Raw genomic sequence first — 19,098 nt, forward strand, 5'->3', positions numbered from 1 at the left:
CATAACATAATGCATAGCTCATCAATGCATCACATACCAMTTATGTAAATGTGTGAGATTGTAAGGGCACATTGTTATGCTGATTTGAGATGTTTTGTGGAGCAATCGTCTCCAACATTTCCAGAGAGAGGATCTCTAAGCACCTGGAACAAATCCCCACCCTTGACATTTGTTGTTCTAATTTAGACCAATGCTTTAAATCTGAGGCAGTGAACAGCACATTTCACAAATTGAAATGGAGAGAAATACATAAATATGCTGTSTGCTGTGTGTACCATGCACAAAGCAAACCAATTCTCCTGTGGTTGACTTGAGCTCAGCTCGCTGCACAAACAAGCTTCTCCTGCTRAAGGCCGTGAGCCGGGGACACTGGTAAATTAGGCCCTGTTTTTGACTGATGAAATTGGTTCCAATGCTCCACTGCATCAGTCTACACAGGGGAAAGAAAGTCACGATAATTCAAAATAAACTGTACGTTTGATAAGAGACTGCACATGGAGTAGAGCATGTCGCCCACGTGGTTGTTCCTGTCAATACTGGGCTTACATCATCAATAAGAGTTATTTATGGAACATGGTAGAGATGTGTTTTGCTCTCATGCTGATCAGAYATTGTGCAACTCAGACAGAGGCATAGAACAAATATATGTAGACATTAACCCACATAACTACTGTACATTAAAACCAGTTGGTTGATTTTCCACTTAGAACATTTTTCCACTGAGAACATTGTATGGTATTCTGTGTACATTATCTACTTTACTGTTTCTTCCTACATATTGTACAGAATGCTACATATCAGACACATGTCAAGATCAGTGACAGTATTCATAGATATGCACTTGTCAGCAGTGGTTGGAACCAGTTCAGGGAACAGAACTGAAACCGGGAAAATAAAAATGTTCAAAAAARGGTAACAAAAGTGATCTCTAGATTTAAGGAAATACATTTTTTGGGGGAACTAGTTAATAATGTTATTTTATGTTTCAAGCACAAAAAACACCATCACAGCGCCTATGCAAAGCACTCTCTGTCACTCAGAAACTTCTCCAGTGTCTGTCTGTCAGCTAGTTTTCTAGAATAGTTAAGGATACTGTAGTTATCACGTTTCACAATGGATGTATTAACCCATAAGAGTCTAAGCCSTGTCTAATTATCGGAACCCCTCGACAACATTCTGCTGAAAAGACAGAGTGCGAAATTCAAAAATATATTTTTGAAATATGTAACTTTCATAGATTCACAAGTGCAATACACCAAKTTAAAGCTTAACTTCTCTGCGCTACGGATCCCTTTTACGGGATCATTTTCCTAAACAACCTCAATTACAGGGCGCAAAATATTACTAAAAATATTTATAATCATGCAATCACAAGTGAAATATACCAAAACACAGCTTAGCTTGTTGTTAAACCACCTATRGTGTCAGATTTTGAAAATATGCTTTGCAGCGAAAGCAATCCAAGCTTTTGTGAGTGTATCAATCAATGCTACAACAGCTAGCCCCAAATTAGCATGGTCACGAAAGTCAGAAAAGCAATAAAATGAATCGCTTACCTTTGATAATCTTCGGATGTTTGCACTCACAAGACTCCCAGTTACACAACACATGTTCTTTTAGTTCGATAAATATTACTTTTATAACAAAAAAACGCCATTTGGGTTGCGCGTTATGTTCAGAAAACCAAAGCCTCGTTTGTTTGACGAAATTCCAAAAAGTATCCGTAATGGTCGTAGAAACATGTCAAATGTTTTATAATCAATCCTCAGGTTTGTTTTAACAAACCTAATCGATAATATTTCAACCGGACGTAACCTATTCAATAAGAGAGAAAGAAAATGGAGAGCTATCCCTCTCGCAGCGCAGGAACTAATCAAGGACACCTGACTAGTTTTGAAAATCTCGCTCATTTTTCAAATAAGAATGAATCTATGTCTAAAGCCTGGTCACAGCCTGAGGAAGCCATTGAAAAGGAATCTGGTGTGATACCTTTAAATTGAAGAAAGACGGGCCAGGAAACACAGATTTATAAAAGAAATCACTTCGGGTTAGATTTTCTCAGGTTTTCGCCTGCAGAATCAGTTTTGTTATACTCACAGACATGATTAAAACAGTTTTAGAAACTTAGAGTGTTTTCTATCCAAATTACTAAATATGCATATTATCTTCTGGGGATGAGTTAGCTGGCAGTTGAATTTGGGTATGCTTTTCATCCAAACGTGAAAATGCTGCCCCCTATCCTAGAGAGTTAATGAGTTTGGATGGGAAGGATATACTACAACAGACCCGGACCAGGCACAGATTCCCGTGATTTGCTGGGAAGGAAACAGAGGTTTCAAAGAAAGAGATCAGGGTGCCTTATGGAATCAGGGACGAGTGGCTAATCTGACTTTTATTTTTCTTAGCTGTTACATACCACCACAGACCGAGGCTGGCACTAAAACCACACTCAATGAGCGTATTCCCCGTAAGCAAACAGGACGAGCGACGAGTGGCTAATCTGACCTTTTATTTTTCTTAGCTGTCTACATTACACCACAGACCGAGGCTGGCACTAAAACCACACTCAATGAGCTGTATTCCACCGTAAGCAAACAGGAAAATGCTCATCCAGAGGCGGCGCTCCAAGCCTTTAATGCAGGGAAACTTAAATCAGTTTTACCTAATTTCCACCAGCATGTTAAATGTGCAACCAGAGAAAAACTAATTCTAGACCACCTTTACTCCACACACAGAGATGCGTACAAAGCTCTCCCTTKATTTGGTAAATCTGACCATAACTCTATCCTCCTGATTGCTGCTCACACGCAAAAACTAAAGCAGGAGGAACCAGTGACTCGGTCTATAACAAAGTGGTCAAATGAAGCAGATGCAATCTACAGGACTGTTTTGTTAGCACAGACTGGAATATGTTCCGGGATTCTTCCGATGGCATTGAGGAGAACGGCACATCAGTCACTGAATTTATCAATAAGTGCATCGAGGATGTCGTCCCCACAGTGACTGTACGTACATAGCCCAACCAGAATCCATGGATTACAGGCAACATTCGCACTGAGCTAAAGGGTTGAGCTGCCACTTTCAAGGAGCGGGACTCTAACKCGAAAGCTTATAAGAAATCCCGCTATGCCCTCCGACGAACCATCAAACAGGCAAAGCGTCAATACAGCACTAAAATCGAATCGTACTAGACTGGCTCCGATGCTCGTCGGATGTGGCAGGGCTTGCAAAGTATTACAGACTACAAAGGGAAGCACAGCCGAGAGCTGCCCAGTGACACGAGCCTACCAGATMAGCTAAATAACTTCTATGCTCGCTTCAAGGCAAGTAACAATGAAACATGCATGAGAGCATCAGCTGTTCCGGACGACTGTGTGATCATGCTCTCTGCAGCCAAAGGAGGACCGAGCACGCCCCCATTCTAATTGATGGGGCTGTAGTGGAGCAGGTTGAGAACTTCAAGTGCCTTGGCGTCCACATCACCAACAAACTAACATGGTCCAAGCACACAAAGACAGTCGTGAAGAGGGCACGAAAAAACCTATTCCCCCTCAGGAGACTAAAAAGATTTGGCYTGGGTCCTCAGGTCATCACCTGGGCCAAGCTTCCTGCCATCAAGGACCTCTATACCAGGTGGTGTCAGAGGAAGGCCCTAAAAATMYTCAAAGACTCCAGCCACCCTAGTCATAGAATGTTTCTTCAGCTACCGCATGGCAATTGGTACCGGAGCTCCAATTCAAKAAAAAAWAAGGAACGATATAAACCGGTAGTTTTCTGGGGTTCGAACTGGCTCAGAACTACATTTTGTTGGTCGGAACAGTGGAACGTAACAAAACTAATAGTGGTTCTGTTCAGAATGAAACGATTGGGAAATAATTTTGGCTCCAAAGGCAATATSTCCCATGCAATCTGTTTGCAGTCCTTAGAGAGGTGATTTAGTATCACTGGCTATCGAACCAAATGAGAGAGAAGGAGCTGAAGAGTTGTGGAGAGTAAATTGGGAAAAAATTATCAGTTTGGCAAAGAGACTTTCCACTGGGCTCTGTTTTATTGGGGATCTTTAAATTGTGCAGTGCGGGAGAGGAGATAGTACCTGTGGAAACATTTATTTAATGAGAGTTTGATACTAAGAAGGGAGAACAGAAACCTGGAGGCAACTCGCCTTTTCAATTAGATTTAGCTCAGCAGAACCGCTCACAGTCCCTTTTCCCCTGACACCTCACAACTATACAGTGAGCAAGTGTTTACAACTTTACATAAGTCACCAAACTTTTCAACTCAGACGGGGGTGCAAAGTTAGGGGAGGGCATCAGTAGATTTCTGTGCCTTTAGATTATCCCTCAAGTTTACCCCATGCGTACTTAATATAAACCACCTTTAAGCCCAATGTAAGACGTTGACAATCTGTTGAGTTTTAGATCACACCTGCAGAACATAAGCTCAGCACTGATAAATGTATTAATACCAGAGACGACAGGAGTGACACTCATGGCAGGGACRTCTATAGACTGCACACTTCATGATCCCAGTTTATACACACCCATATGCCTTTCCTCCTCTTCTATGGAAGAGGGGACGTCCCCTGGAGGAGGCTCCCACACTGACTGCCTGGCTGGCAGCCCTGTCCTTATGGCTCATCTTCCCTCTCCTCCTCCTCTGGCTCATATTTAGAGAATTTATGGTGGCTGCATCATCCATCATGAGGAAGGAGGAGAGCAATAGAGGGAGAGTGAAAGAGGGAGAAAGAGGGAGAAAAAAAGAAAGATAGAAAGGAGAGGGTTAGAGTTACAGAAAAATGAGAGAGAGAAAGAGAGAGAGGGGAAGAGAAAAATAAAAAGAGAGAGGACAGTGTAAAGGAGAGGGGTATATAGAGAGAAAGAAAGATAGAGAAGGAGGAGAGAGACATCTAGGCAGGGCTTTGGCAGGAGTGATGGATGGAAGGAGAGGTGTAGTCCTCTCACAGCCCAACGACTATCCTCCCTTTCAGGACATGCACCCATTATTTTAGAGGGGGCACAAAGTACGTGAAGAAGGAGGGGGTGGAAGTCGAAGAATTTTTGAATTTTTAAAACACCTGAAAAGTMTATTTCCTGCAATCTAGAGCCATAATCCTTATGTCTATTTTTCTGCAAAGGTTATCTAAGCATACTTCTTGTACGCAACTGTTCAATTGTAATTTTAATTAACGATGCACATTGATTATTTTGAGAACTTTTGTGCCTTAGGAGTTTAGTACAACTGCCACACTGTATATAGTATCATAATTTTTGTTTTCTGAAATCTAGCAACCTTGCCAGCAGGCATGCCAGCTAAGATAGTTAGACAAGCTACAATAACTTGATTGATAGCCTGAAATGGCTTGGAAGTTAGTTATGAGGTTCGGAAATTGGGAACCTAATGTATCTAGCTTGCTAGTTAAAGCCAACTTCATAAAATTGCTAGGTGGCTAGTATTACAGAGAAACAAAACATTTTCGTTTTATTTATTCATTAATAAGGAATCAATAGGCAACATAGCTTGATCAAATTAATTTACAAACATACCTCCTGCGATTCCTGGCCATCATCGGCAGCTAAAATCAAATCGAACACTCTGTCACTCAACACTCTCTCTCCTCCTCCACTGACGTAGAACATCTTTGGGCTTAAAAATGAAGTTTAGTAATTAATTGAACATCTGATTTTTTTTTTTAAACTGGACAAATCTGATGGGGCATGTTTCCTTGTGCCCCTTATGGGCATGACACCTCTGCCCCTCCTCCTCCTCCTCCTCCTCCTCCTCCTCCTCTTGGACAGTGGAGCTCAATACCACAGACAATTCTCACTGTCTGAGAAGTCTCACACAGCAACCATGCAACAAATCAGGTTTTTAAAACGTTTTCCTTTTTTTAACCTTTCTGGCTATTTAATTTGAAGGAAATAAACCATACCAATACAGTAATTCTCAATTTACTTTAATAAAGGTGATAATGTGCAAAAACAACTACTTTGCATAAAACAAAATGTGTCAAACTATCTCTAGGCGTTTCCTTTGTTATTCAGAATAAAGTGGAAATAAAATGTAGAGAAAACAAGTTGTTTTGTTATTGATGTACTTGTGCCTTCGACTGCCTACAATGGGACCAAACACATACCGTATAGTATGACATATTATGTGTCATTCGAAAGTAGAGATGGATGCTTTTGTGAAACTTACTGTTCAATTATTCAACGGAGGTGCTTGCATGTCTGACTGTCTTCTTGGCTGAATGGATTGAAGTGAATCTATGTGAATGAGATTCACATTGTGATAATTAAGAAACAAAAAACAAACAAAGAGATCATTCCCATTGTTTGTGGAGTATTAAAGAATTGTTGAAAAAGCCTCCCATGCGTTTGGAAGGCGTACGCTGTATCATACCTCCCCAAAATAKAGCCCCATACCTCTGACTTCCTTTATGAGAGCGAGGGAGAGGGAAAGAGGGAGAAGGAGAAGAAAAGACAGAAGGAGAGGTAGACAGAGATAGATTCAGAGACAGAGCGAGATATCCTCCATTCAATTTATCTTCCCTAGCTGGCTCATACTGGATGCATAATCAGTTAATGCTGATGGTAAAACCGTCTGACTAGTATTGCCAAGGCAGATACGGGCAGATCTGTATGTGCAACACCAGTATGCCAGCCCGTGGGCACCCTGAGCTCTGTGTCTGGATAATCTATCTGTATATACAGTATTTATTGCATGTTCCCTCTAATGGAGTTGGTTAGCCTGTTTGTGTATGCTTAACCCCTGTACTGTTTTCACTGCCACACCGCTTCATTATATGATATGTGTCACGGCCGTCGAATGAAGTACACCAAAGCGCAGCYTTGTGAGCGTACATATTCCTTTTTATTCGAAAAATGACACCGACAAAAACAACAAACACTACAAAACAACCGTGAAGCTTAAGGGCTATGTGCCACAAACAAASTTAACTTCCCACACTGAAAGGAGGGAAAAGGGCTACCTAAGTATGGTTCCCAATCAGAGACAACGATAGACAGCTGTCCCTGATTGAGAACCATACCCGGCCAAAACATAGAAATACAAAATCATAGAAAACAAAACATAGAATGCCCACCCCAAATCACACCCTGACCAAACCAAATAGAGACATAAAAAGGCTCTCTAAGGTCAGGGCMTGACAATATGTCATAGTTTGCTTGTTTGTAAATTAAATAGTTGTTCTAGTTTGGGGTTATCTTGGTGTGTGGGTCCTTCTGTAAGAGCCCCCTTATTACGATCTGCAGTGTGTCATGGGTTTAAGTGAGTATGAACGGCTGTGTAATTGGCATGGCTGGCAGAACGTAATTTTYCTTGTCAAGGAGATTGACATTCATTCAATTAATCTAACACTGAGTGTTGTTCTCTCCCTAGGAGCATGGCAAACTGATGCCAATACAACAAGATAAATGTCAATGCAAAATAAACTTTCACAGATTCAGATCTACTCAAATCCAGATCTGATGTGTGGTAAGTAAGTAACTCAAACTTTTGGTCCAGTCCTACATTTGCATGAATGCATGATTTATTCAAAAGCATAATTTATGCATGTTGCTAGTATGAAGGTAGAAGTCAAGACATTTTAATAGCTTTATAAGCACTGTGGATCCATATTAATGATTATGGCCATCACCATTAGCATTCTCTGAAGACAGTAAGTCCTGAGGCCTCGGAAATAACATTTTTAATAGAGAGATGTGGGTTAAATACTCATTTTAAGATGGATAACTTCTGTGATGTCTGTTTTTATGTTACCTTTAAGGATCTTTTACTTTTTACACAAATCAAATCAAAATKAAATAAAAMTYTATTAYTCACATGCATGTCGAGAGCTCCAAGTTCCTTGGTGTCCACATCACCAACAAACTATCATGGTCCAAACACACCAGTCATGAAGAGGACCTCATACCAGGCGGTGACAGAAGAAGGCCCTAGTCATAGACTCCTCTCTCTGCTACCACATTGCAAGCGGTACCGGAGTGCCAAGTATAGGTCCAAAAGGCTTCTTAACAGCTTCTACCCCCAAGCCATAACACGGCTGAACAGCTAATCAAATGGCTACCCGGACTATTTACACTACTGCTACTCGCTGTTTATTATCTATACATAGTCACTTTACCCCTACCTATGTACATGTGCATATCACCTCAATTAACCTATACCCCTGCACATTAACTCGGTACCGGTACCACCTGTATAATGTCACGACTTCCGCCGATGTCGGTGCCTCTCCTTGTTCGGCGGTCGACGTCATCGGTCTTCTAGCCATCGCCGATCCACTTTTCAGTTTCCATTTGTTTTGTCTTGTTTTCCCGCACACCTGGTTTACATCCCCTCATTATTTGATGTGTATTTAACCCTCTGTTCCCCCCATGTCTGTGTGTGGAATTGTTTGTTGTTACGTGTATGTGCACATCAGACTGGTTTGCGCCGGGTTATGTCAACTCGTATTAGTTTATTGTTCTTAGTGCGGTGTGTCTGTTCTCCGTAATATAGGGCTCCGTTTTGCTACCCAATTCTGCTCTCCTGCGCTTGACTTCTATGCAGCAAGTTACTCATACCTTACATACATAGTCTTGTTATTTTATTGTTATTTTTATTTTACTTAACTTTATTCAGTAAATATTTTCTTAACTCTTATTTTTCTTAAAACTGCATTGTTGGTTAAAATCCCCAGCTACAATAAATGCAGCCTCAGGATGTATGGTTAAAAGTTTACATAGAGTCCAGTGAAGTTCATTCAGGGCCAACAAGGTATCTGCTTGGGAGGGGATATACACGGCTGTGACTATAATAGAAGAAAATTCTCTTRGAAGATAATGCGGTCGGCATTTGATTGTAAGGAATTCTAAGTCAGGTGAACAAAAGGACTTGAGTTCSCYTATATTGTTGTGATTACACCATGAGTCCTTAATCATAGGGGCATACACCCCGCKCTTCTTCTTACCAGAGAGATGTTTGTTTCTGTCAGRGCGATGCATGAAGAAACCGGGTGGCCATCAAGATGGTGCCGARAGAGATGGTCGCCTCACCAATGGTCAAGCATGGTGGTGGTAGTGTGATGGTTTGGGGATGCTTTGCTTCCTGCTGAAGGGAGGGCGGCTCATAATAATGGCTGGATCGGAGTAAAGGGAATGGCATCTGTGATAGAAAAATTACATATTTACCTGGTTTGTTTGATATTAATAGTTAGCAATTCATACTTAACAAATAGGACATTCTGTTCTGTTTAATTCTGTGTTTTCATGGGCTCCACTCTTGTTCCCTGCAGCTAATCTGGGCATATGGTCACTGGAGATGGCTTGAGCTGACAAATGTGTTAACTTCTCACGAGTTAATTAAGGGGTTAATTAAGACAACAACCCACGTGCAGATAACGACAGGATGAACCCAGAGTGGCTTATGATGCTCCTTGGACTGCATGAGGGGGGGTTGAACCAACAATGACTGAGCATTGTTAGTGTCAGCTATACAGTGGCTTGCGAAAGTATTCACCCCCCTTGGCATTTTCCTATTTTGTTGCCTTACAACCTGGAATAAAAATGGATTTTCGGGGGGTTTGTATKATTTTCTTTAAACAACATTCCAACCACTTTTTATTGTGAAACAAACAAGAAACAATAATAACTTGAGCGAGCATAACTATTCACCCCCCCAAAGCCAATACTTTGTCGAGCTACCTTTTGCAGCAATTACAGCTGCAAGTCTCTTGGGGTATGTCTCTATAAACTTGGCACATCTAGCCACTGGGATTTTTGCCCATTCTCCAAGGCAAAACTGCTCCAGCTCATTCAAGTTGGATGGGTTCCGCTGGTGTACAGCAATCTTGTCACGATCGTCAAAGGGAGAGAGAGAGGACCAAGGCGCAGCGTGTGAAAAATACATCTTCTCTTTATTTAGAAGAAGAAAAACTAAACAAAACAACAAATAGACGACCGTGAAGCTATAAATGACTAAGTGCAAAAACATGCAACATAGACACAGACATAGACAATTACCCACAAATGCATGATGCCTATGGCTGCCTTAAATATGGCTCCCAATCAGAGACAAATTAAAGACATCTGTCTCTGATTGAGAACCACTCAGGCAACCATAGACATACCTAGAAACATTCACTCAACCATAGACATACCTAGAAACATTCACTCAACACAAACCCATACACTAAACCCAACACCCCCTTTACCATATAACCACCCAAAACACAAACATTCCCCATGTCACACCCTGACCTAACTAAAATAATAAAGAAAACAAAGAATACTAAGGCCAGGGCGTGACAAATCTTTAAGTCATACRACAGATTCTCAATTGAATTGAGGTCTGGGATTTGACTAGACCATTCCAAGACATTTAAATGTTTRCCCTTAAAACTTCTTATTGCTTGGGGMCAGTATTTCGACGTCTGGATGAGAAGCSTGCCCAATGTAAACTGCKTGTTACACAGGCCCAGAAGATAGGATCTGCATATAATTGGTAGATTTGGATATAAAACACTATAAACCTTCCAAAACTGTTAGAATAATGTCTGTGAGTAAAACAAAACTGATATGGCTGAGGAAAATCCAAGAAMCTGGATTTTTTTGATGTGAGTATTTTCAATTGAATGCCTATAGACTATCTATTGGGTTAGTACCCAGATTGCAGTTCCAATGGCTTCCACTAGATATCAACAGTCTTTAGACATTGTTTCAGGCTTGTTTTCTTAAAAATGAAGACAAATCAGACCTTTTTGTCAGTGGATTGGGGAAGAATGCAGAGCTGGTTTGCGCATGACCGATTGCGCGCCCTTCGTTGTTTTTCCTTTCTATTGAATACGCTATAGTCCGGTTGAAATATTATTGATTATTTAGACAACTGACAACCTGAGGATTAATTATAAACATCGTTTTACATGTTTCGACAAACTTTACTGGTACTATTAGGATGTATTCGCCTGCATGTTTTGACCGCCTTGGAACCAGTGGATTACTGAACAAAACGCGCCAACAAAACAGAGTTTTTGGGATGTAAAGAGGCGGTGTGAGGACTGGGTGTCGGAGTGCGAAGTCAGGCGCAGGAAAAACAGAGATTCAATAACAATGTTCCTTTAATGAAACACGGCACTTCGGCCACCCCACTAATACACTGGGTGCTCTACGTAAACTGCCCCAGACACGGGGAACGAAAAACAGTCCAGTAAACAAACTCGAACATACATAAACACGTAGTCCGAACAAACACCAAGCTTACACACTAACAATCCCGCACAAGAAACCGGGCCGGCTGACTGATAAAGCCCAACTAATTAAGCACAAACACAAAACAGGTGTGAACCAATAAACACATAAGGAGGGGAGAAAAGGATCAGTGGAGCTAATAGGCCGGTGACGACGACCGCCGAGCGCACACCGAACGGGAAGGAGAGCCTGCCTCGGTCGGAGTCGTGACAGAGGGACTTTATCAAACAAAACTAAATGTATTGTGTAGCTGAGACATTGTGACTGCAACCATATCAAGATCTTCAAAGTAAGTGATACATTTATCGCTATTTCTGACTTTTGTAAATCCTTTGAAAATCGGAATAAACTTATATAAACTGATATAAGTCGGTTTAATATAACTAGTTGATGATGTTTTTAACACATATATCGAATAGAATCAGAGCCGGATATATCTAAGGCCTATAACGACAGCTTTTCAGAACGCAATCCAGGTGACCGATTCGCGCCATGGTGAAGAAATTAAAGAGTGGTCGCGTCATTCCAACAGGTCTTATTCGCCTCAGATAGAGCTATACACCCATTCCAATTCTCACTGCCTACAGACATCTAGGGGAAGGCGTATGCAGTGCATGTAGACCCATAGATTCCATGCAAATTAATAAACTGACCCTGGAACAGAGCCCTCGATTCAGATTTGTCACTTCCTGACAGGAAGTTTGCTGCAAAATGATTCTGTTTTACTCACAGATATAATTCAAACGGTTTTAGAAACTAAGAGTGGTTTTCTATCCAATAGTAATAATAATATGCATATGTACGAGCAGAATTGAGTCCTCCCAGATTGCAGTTCCTAGGGCTTCCACTAGATGTCAACAGTCTTCAGAAAGAGTTTCATGCTGGTTTTTGGAAAAACGATCCAGAAATTGTAGTTTCTCTAGGTGGCTCCCATGTTGGCTGTTGTGTTTCCAAGCGCGTGGAAGAGAGTGCGTTCTTTGGTATTTTTCTCCGGTAGAGACAATAACGATTCTCCGTCTTAAATTGTATRGTTTATTTACGTACTAGGGTACCTAAGGTTTGCTTATAAATGTTGTTTGACTTGTTTGGTAAAGTTTATTAGTAACGTTTGGGATTCATTTTGTATGCATTTTGATTGAGTGAAACTGGGTAGATTATTGACTGAAGCGTGCCAGCTAAACTGAGTTTTTATGGATATAAAGAAGGACATTATCGAACAAAAGGACCATTTGTGATTTAACTTGSACCTTTTGGAGTGCCAACAGAAGATCATCAAAGGAAAGGCTTTTATTATATCGCTATTTCWGACTTTCGTGTCACACCTGCATGGTTGAAATATGTTTTCAATGGTTTTGTATGCGGGGRGCTGTGCTCAGATAATCGCATGGTGTGCTTTCACCGTAAAGCCTTTTTGAAATCTGACACAGCGGCTGGATTAACAAGAARTTACTTTTTATTTTGATGTATTACACTTGTGATTTTATGAAAGTTAAACATTTATAATACTGTRGTTTGAATTCACTCCATCTCCCCCCTGTGATTCAATAAATACCTTGGTTACTTCATCCCAGTCTCCTCGTCTGTGTCTGCTGTTGGTTTCCCCTGTTCCACTCCGCGTAACAGTATGATCTGGTCAAAGAGATTAACTCATCAGACTCTGCTACTCTCCACCAAACACTCGTCGGCCAAGGTGCCCTGCTCGAGCAACATGACCAAGCTCTGAAGACCCTTCTGGAGCACATCAAGAAGTTTTCACAGAGCCTGTCTGACCTACAGMGCCGACCCTTCGCCCAGAGCTCACAACCAGTTCCAAGTCCTTCTCCTCCGCTCCGGGATTCGTTTGTTTCGACTCCCGAGCGTTACGATGGCAACCTCGGAGCTTGCAGAGCCTTTTTGGTACAATGCTCACTAGTATTTGAGCAACAGCCCTACTCTTATGCCAGCGAACGGGCCAAGATTTCCTTTCTGATTTSTTGCCTCCGTGGAGCAGCCCTTTCCTGGGCCACGGTGGTGTGGGAGAGACAGTCCCCCATCTGCTTGTCCTACTCCAGATTCACGGAGGAGATGAAGAAAGTKTTTGACCACCCGGTCTGCGGTAAGGATGCCGCTAAACAACTCCTGTCCCTCCGTCAAGGCCCCCATAATGTTGCTGAGATGGCATATGAGTTTCGCACCCTTGCCGCTGAGAGCAGCTYGAATGAGGAGGCCCTTCAGGGAGCATTCCCGGAACGCGCTCACTGAGACCCTCAAGGATGAATTGGTGTCCAGGGATGAGCCTGATGGACTTGATGACCTCATCTCTCTCGCTAGCCGCTTCAACAACCGTCTCTGTGAGTGTCGGAGGGAGAGGGTAGGTAGGGTTGCATGTCCCGTAACATCTGCTTCAGTGCCTTGTCCTCCTTTTCTGACTGCACACGCTTGCACATGCTTTTTCAGTTCTGCCCAAAAAWWTTCTATGGGATTGAGGTCAGGGACCAGTCAACGAGAGCATACAGGTCGCAGTAGTGGGTAGCATATGGGCCTTTGGTGACAAAACGGATGGCACTGTGATAGACTGCATCTAATTTGAGAGTGTTGGAGTGTATTTTGTAAATGATATCGCCGAAGTCAAGGATCAGTAGGATAGTCAGTTTTATGAGGGTATGTTTGGCAACATGAGTGAAGGAGGCTTTGTTGCGAAATAGGAAGCCGATTCTAGATTTACTTGGCTTGGAGATGCTTAATGTGAGTCTGGAAGGAGAGTTTACAATCTAGCCAGACACCTAGGTATTTATAGTTGCCCACATATTCTATGTCAGAACCATCCAGAGTAGTGATGGTAGTCGGGCGGGCGGGTGCGGGCAGCGATCGGTTGAAGAGCATGCATTTCATTTTACTAGCATTTAAGATCAGTTAGAGGCCACGGAATGAGTGTTGTATGGCATTGAAGCTCGTTTGGAAGTTTGTTAATAAGTAATTAGCTTTGGGGGAGAAATAAAAATACAAATGTGAATCTTTTCAGGAAACTAGGCATATGTRGGTCGTCAGTACTTCACAGGAGTGCKATTTTAATGTAAACTTWAAAAAAAATCTAAATGTATTTTTGGGAAGAAATGCCTTCTGCAACATGTGAAGTTGCATGTGCTTTAATAACAAACTTGTATGCCATCTGTAAATATGAATAAAATTGTTAAATTACAACAACAACCTTCCCTCTAGCCATGATTGGCTGAGATAATGCATGGGCTGGACATGCCGAGAGATGTGTTTGGATTGGTCTGCCATGTAGAAAGCTTCTGTCTATAATATGAGCTGGTCAGTCTGTGTAAGTAATAATTAATAACACTGCTTTCTTGAAAGATATCACGCAGTAGAACTGCATACGTGTTGCGCTCCATTTTCTGGACGACCGAGTTTTGAAATCAGTGGAATTAGAGTATGATAGCTAAGGAGATGGAGAAAATCCTGMCTTTGATTGCAAATATGCAGACGGAGTCGATAAGAGAACACACAGAAGGCTGTTGTATAAAACACATGTCTCCGGATTACGTCTTCAAAACTAAAGGCAACCATGGCATCCGTGACAGAGAAGGAGAAGCGCCCATCCATGTAGCCAAGTAAGAGAGTCTAGCTAGTACACGTTTCTAATTTAGTCAGAAGTAATTTTCATTTCAAGTTAGTGTACTGTTAGCTAGCTAGCTAACGTTAGCTGGCTGGCTAGCTAGCTAGTGTTAAATGTATAATCTGTGTAGTAGTATTATTCGTATCACAGAGCAATTTGCATTGCTAGTTATAGCCTAATGTTAGCTAGCTAACATTGAACCTGGTTGGTAAGCTACCTGCAGATTTATGCAGAGTAGTAACATTATGAGTTGGGATTATGGTTCATTGTTTACCTAGCTAGCTACATAGGTCTAAACAAAAGACTCCACTATGCAAGTAATTATTTCAATAGATTGTTTATGATGTCACTGCGACAACTCTCAATAGACGTAGCTGGTAAATTCGCAGAAAAACTGACGAATTTACGAACACTCAACATTCTTTGAATATAGCCGGTGTCAGAAAACATTGGCAAAAAGCGTAGTTCAATTGTTTCCAGCAGCACAGTTGCAGTGACCAACACTCTGGATAACATAAAACAGCATAACCAGCTCTGCTAGGGTGAGTAAAATGGTCACAGAGAGCTGTTCTCTCCTTTGTGTCTGGAAGTAGCTAGCAAACTAGCCAACGTTAGCCAGTTAGCTTGGGTGTTTACCTGCTGTTGTTAGGTCAGAACGCTCGGATCATCCCTACTCTTCGGCCAGAGTGTCCAGTGTGCGCTCTGAATTTACGAAAGCACAATGCTGAGTTTACGAATGCTCAGAGCACAATCTGGCACTCCAGATGATTACATTTACGAACACACCCATAGTATAAGCCAGCCTTTAGTCTTGAAATCTTTGGTTGTTTAGTAAATAGCCTCACATGTGAATACTTAAAGAGATGGGTGGGGCTAAAGCTTACGTGGGTGTGAACGATGCTGAATCAGTGTAGACAAAGAAGAGCTCTCCAGTAGGTACCAAAACGTTCAAGTGCCATTTTCTCAAAAGTGAGGTTTCAAGTTTATCAACATTAAAAGCATAATTACTTTCCCATTGCTCCTCAACTMCAGGGTATGATATACCATTTTCTAGCTCTGAGTCTCCGCTTTTATCCAATGTAAAAAACGCAATTTCAAACTTTGCTACGTAAGTCCGAATTGAGCCGGTCGGTCACATATGGTTGTGTGTAAGCTGTGTGTGATTGTAGTGCCTTAGCTTGTGCTGTGAATTAGYTCTGAGACCAGTCCTCTCTGCAGAGCATTAGGTCAAGAAGCAAGTCTTAAAAAATGGATGTGCTCTTGTTGTGAGTTTTACATACTGGGCCTGAACACTTACACGGACACAGACACAATTACTCGACTGCTAGATCTAATAGAGGTCATGTCAAATCAAATTACATTTTATTAGTCACACCGAATACAACAGGTGTAGACCTTACAGTGAAATGCTTTCTTAAGAGCCCCTATCCAAAAATGCAGTTAAAAAAAAAATAAGAATAAGAAATACAAGAAAGAAGTGATTAAAGAGCAGCAGTAAAATAACAATAGCGAGACTATATACAGGGGGGTACCGGTACAGAGTCAATGTGCTGGGGTACCGGTTAGTTGAGGTAAAATATACATGTAGGTAGAGTTATTAAAGTGACTATACATAGATGATAACAACAGAGAGTATCTGCTTTGTAAAGGGGGGTGGGGCAATACAAATAGTCTGGGGGGCCATTTGATTAGATGTTCAGGTGTCTTATGGCTTGGAGGTAGAAGCTGTTTAGAAGCCTCTTGGACCTAGACTTGGCGCTCTGGTACCGCTTGCTATGCGGTAGCAGAGAGAACAGTCTATGACTAGGGTGGCTGGAGTCTTTGACAATTTTTAGGGCCTTTGTCTGACACCGCCTGGTATAGAGGTCTTGGATGGCAGGAAGCTTGGGCCCAGTACATCACTGGGGCCATACACACTACCCTCTGTAGTGCCTTGCGGTAGTAGGCCGAGCAGTTGCCATGCCAGGTAGTGATGCAACCAATCAGGATGCTCTCGATGGTGCAGCTGTAGAACCTATTCAGGATCTGAGGACCCATGTCAAATCTTTTCAGTCTCCTGAGGGGGAATAGGTTTTGTCATGCCCTCTTTATGACTGTCTTGGTGTGCTTGGACCATGTTAGTTTGTTGGTGATGTGGACACCAAGGAAATGGAAGCTCTCAACCTGCTCTGCTACAGCCCTGTCGATGAGAATGGGGGCGTGCTCGGTCCTTTTTTTCCTGTAGTCCACAATCATCTCCTTTGTCTTGATCACGTTGAYGGAGAGGTTGTTGTCCTGGCACCACCCAGCCAGGTCTCTGACCTCCTCCCTATAGGCTGTCTCGTCATTGTCGGTGATCAGGCCTGCCACTGTTGTGTCATCGGCAAACTTGATGGTGTTGGAGTCGTGCCTGGCCATGCAGTCATGAGTGAATAGGGAATACAGGAGTGGACTGAGCACGCACCACTGAGAGGCCCCTGTGTTGAGGATCAGCGTGGCGGATGTGTTCTTACTTACCCTTACCACATGGGGGGCGGCCCGTCAGGAAGTCCAGGATCCAGTTGCAGAAGGAGGTGTTTAGTCCCAGGGTACTTATCTTATTGATGTGCTTTGAGGGCACTATGGTGTTGAACGCTGAGCTGTAGTCAATTAATAGCATTCTCACATAGGTMTTCCTTTTGACTAGGTGGTAAAGGGTAGTGTGGAGTGCAATAGAGATTGAGTCATCGGTGGATCTGTTAGGGCGGTACGCAAACTGRAGTGAGTCTAGGGTTTCTGGGATAATGGTGTTGATGTGAGCCATGACCAGCCTTTCAAAGCACTTCAAGGCTACAGACATGAGTGCTACGCGTAGGTAATCATTTAGGCAGGTTACCTTTGTGTTCTTGGGCACAGGGACTATGGTGGTTTAAAGGTCTTACTCATATCGGCTGCGGAGAGAGTGATCACACAGTCTTCTGMAACAGCTAGTGCTCTCATGCATGTTTCAATGTTATTTGCCTCGAAGCGAGCATATAAGTAGTTTAGCTCYTCTGGTAGTCTCGTGTCACTGGGCAGCTCTCGGCTGRGCTTCCCTTTGTAGTCTGTAATGGTTTGCAAGCCCTGCCACATCCGATGACCGCCGGATCCGGTGTAGTACYATTCGATCTTAGTCCTGTATTGATGCTTTACCTGTTTGATGGTTCGTCTGAGTGCATAGAGAGATTTTTTATACGCTTCCTGGTTAGATTCCCGCTCCTTGAAAGCGGCAGCTTTTGATCCATGGCTTTTGATTTTGGTGTGTACYTACGGTCACTGTGGGGACAACGTCATCGATGCACTGATTGATGAGGCCAATGACTGATGTGGTGTACTCCTCAATGCAATCGAGGAATCCCGGAACATATTCCAGTCTGTGCTAGCGAAACAGTTCTGTAACTTAGCATCTGCTTCATCTGACTACTTTTTTATTGATCAAGTCACTGGTGCTTCCTGTTTAAATTTTTGCTCATAAGCAGGAATCAGGAAGATATAATTATGGTCAGATTTACCAATGGAGGGCGAGAGAGAGCTTTATATGCATCTTTGTGTGTGGAGTAAAGGTGGTAAAGAGTTTTTTCTCTCTGGTTGCACATTTAACATGCTGGTAGAAATTTGGTAAGACAGATTTAAGTTTCCCCGCATTAAAATCGCTGGCTACTGGGAGCGCCGCCTCTGGGTGAGCGTTTTTCCTGTTTGCTTATGGCGGTATACAGCTCATTCAGTGCGGTCTTAGTGGCAGCATTAGTCTGTGGTGGTATGTAGACAGCTACGAAAAATACAGATGAGAACTCTCTAGGTAGATAGTGTGGTCTTTAGCTTATCATGAGATACTCTACCWCAGGCAAGCAAAACCTRGAGACTTCCTTAGTTATCGTGCACCAGCTGTTATTTACAAAAATACATAGTCCGCCGCCCCTTGTCCTACCAGACGCTGCTGTTCTATCCTGRCGATACAGCGTGTAACCAGCCAGCTCTATGTTGATAATGTCGTCGTTCAGCCACGACTCCGTGACGCATAAGATATCACAGTTTTGAATGTCCTGTTGGTATTTTTATCTTCCGCGCAGGTCATGGATTTTATTTTCCAAAGATTGCACTTTTGCRTGCAGAATGGAAGGAAGTGGGGTTTTATATGATCGCCTACGAATTCTCAAAAGGCAGCCTGCCCTCTGGCCCCTTTTTCTCCYCCTTCTCTTCATGCAAATGATGGGGTTTTGGGACTGTTCTTGGGAAGCAGTATATCATTCACGT

The sequence above is a fragment of the Salvelinus sp. IW2-2015 genome, linkage group LG26 (genome assembly GCF_002910315.2).
Source record: "Salvelinus sp. IW2-2015 linkage group LG26, ASM291031v2, whole genome shotgun sequence".
NCBI classification, from domain to species: domain Eukaryota; kingdom Metazoa; phylum Chordata; class Actinopteri; order Salmoniformes; family Salmonidae; genus Salvelinus; species Salvelinus sp. IW2-2015.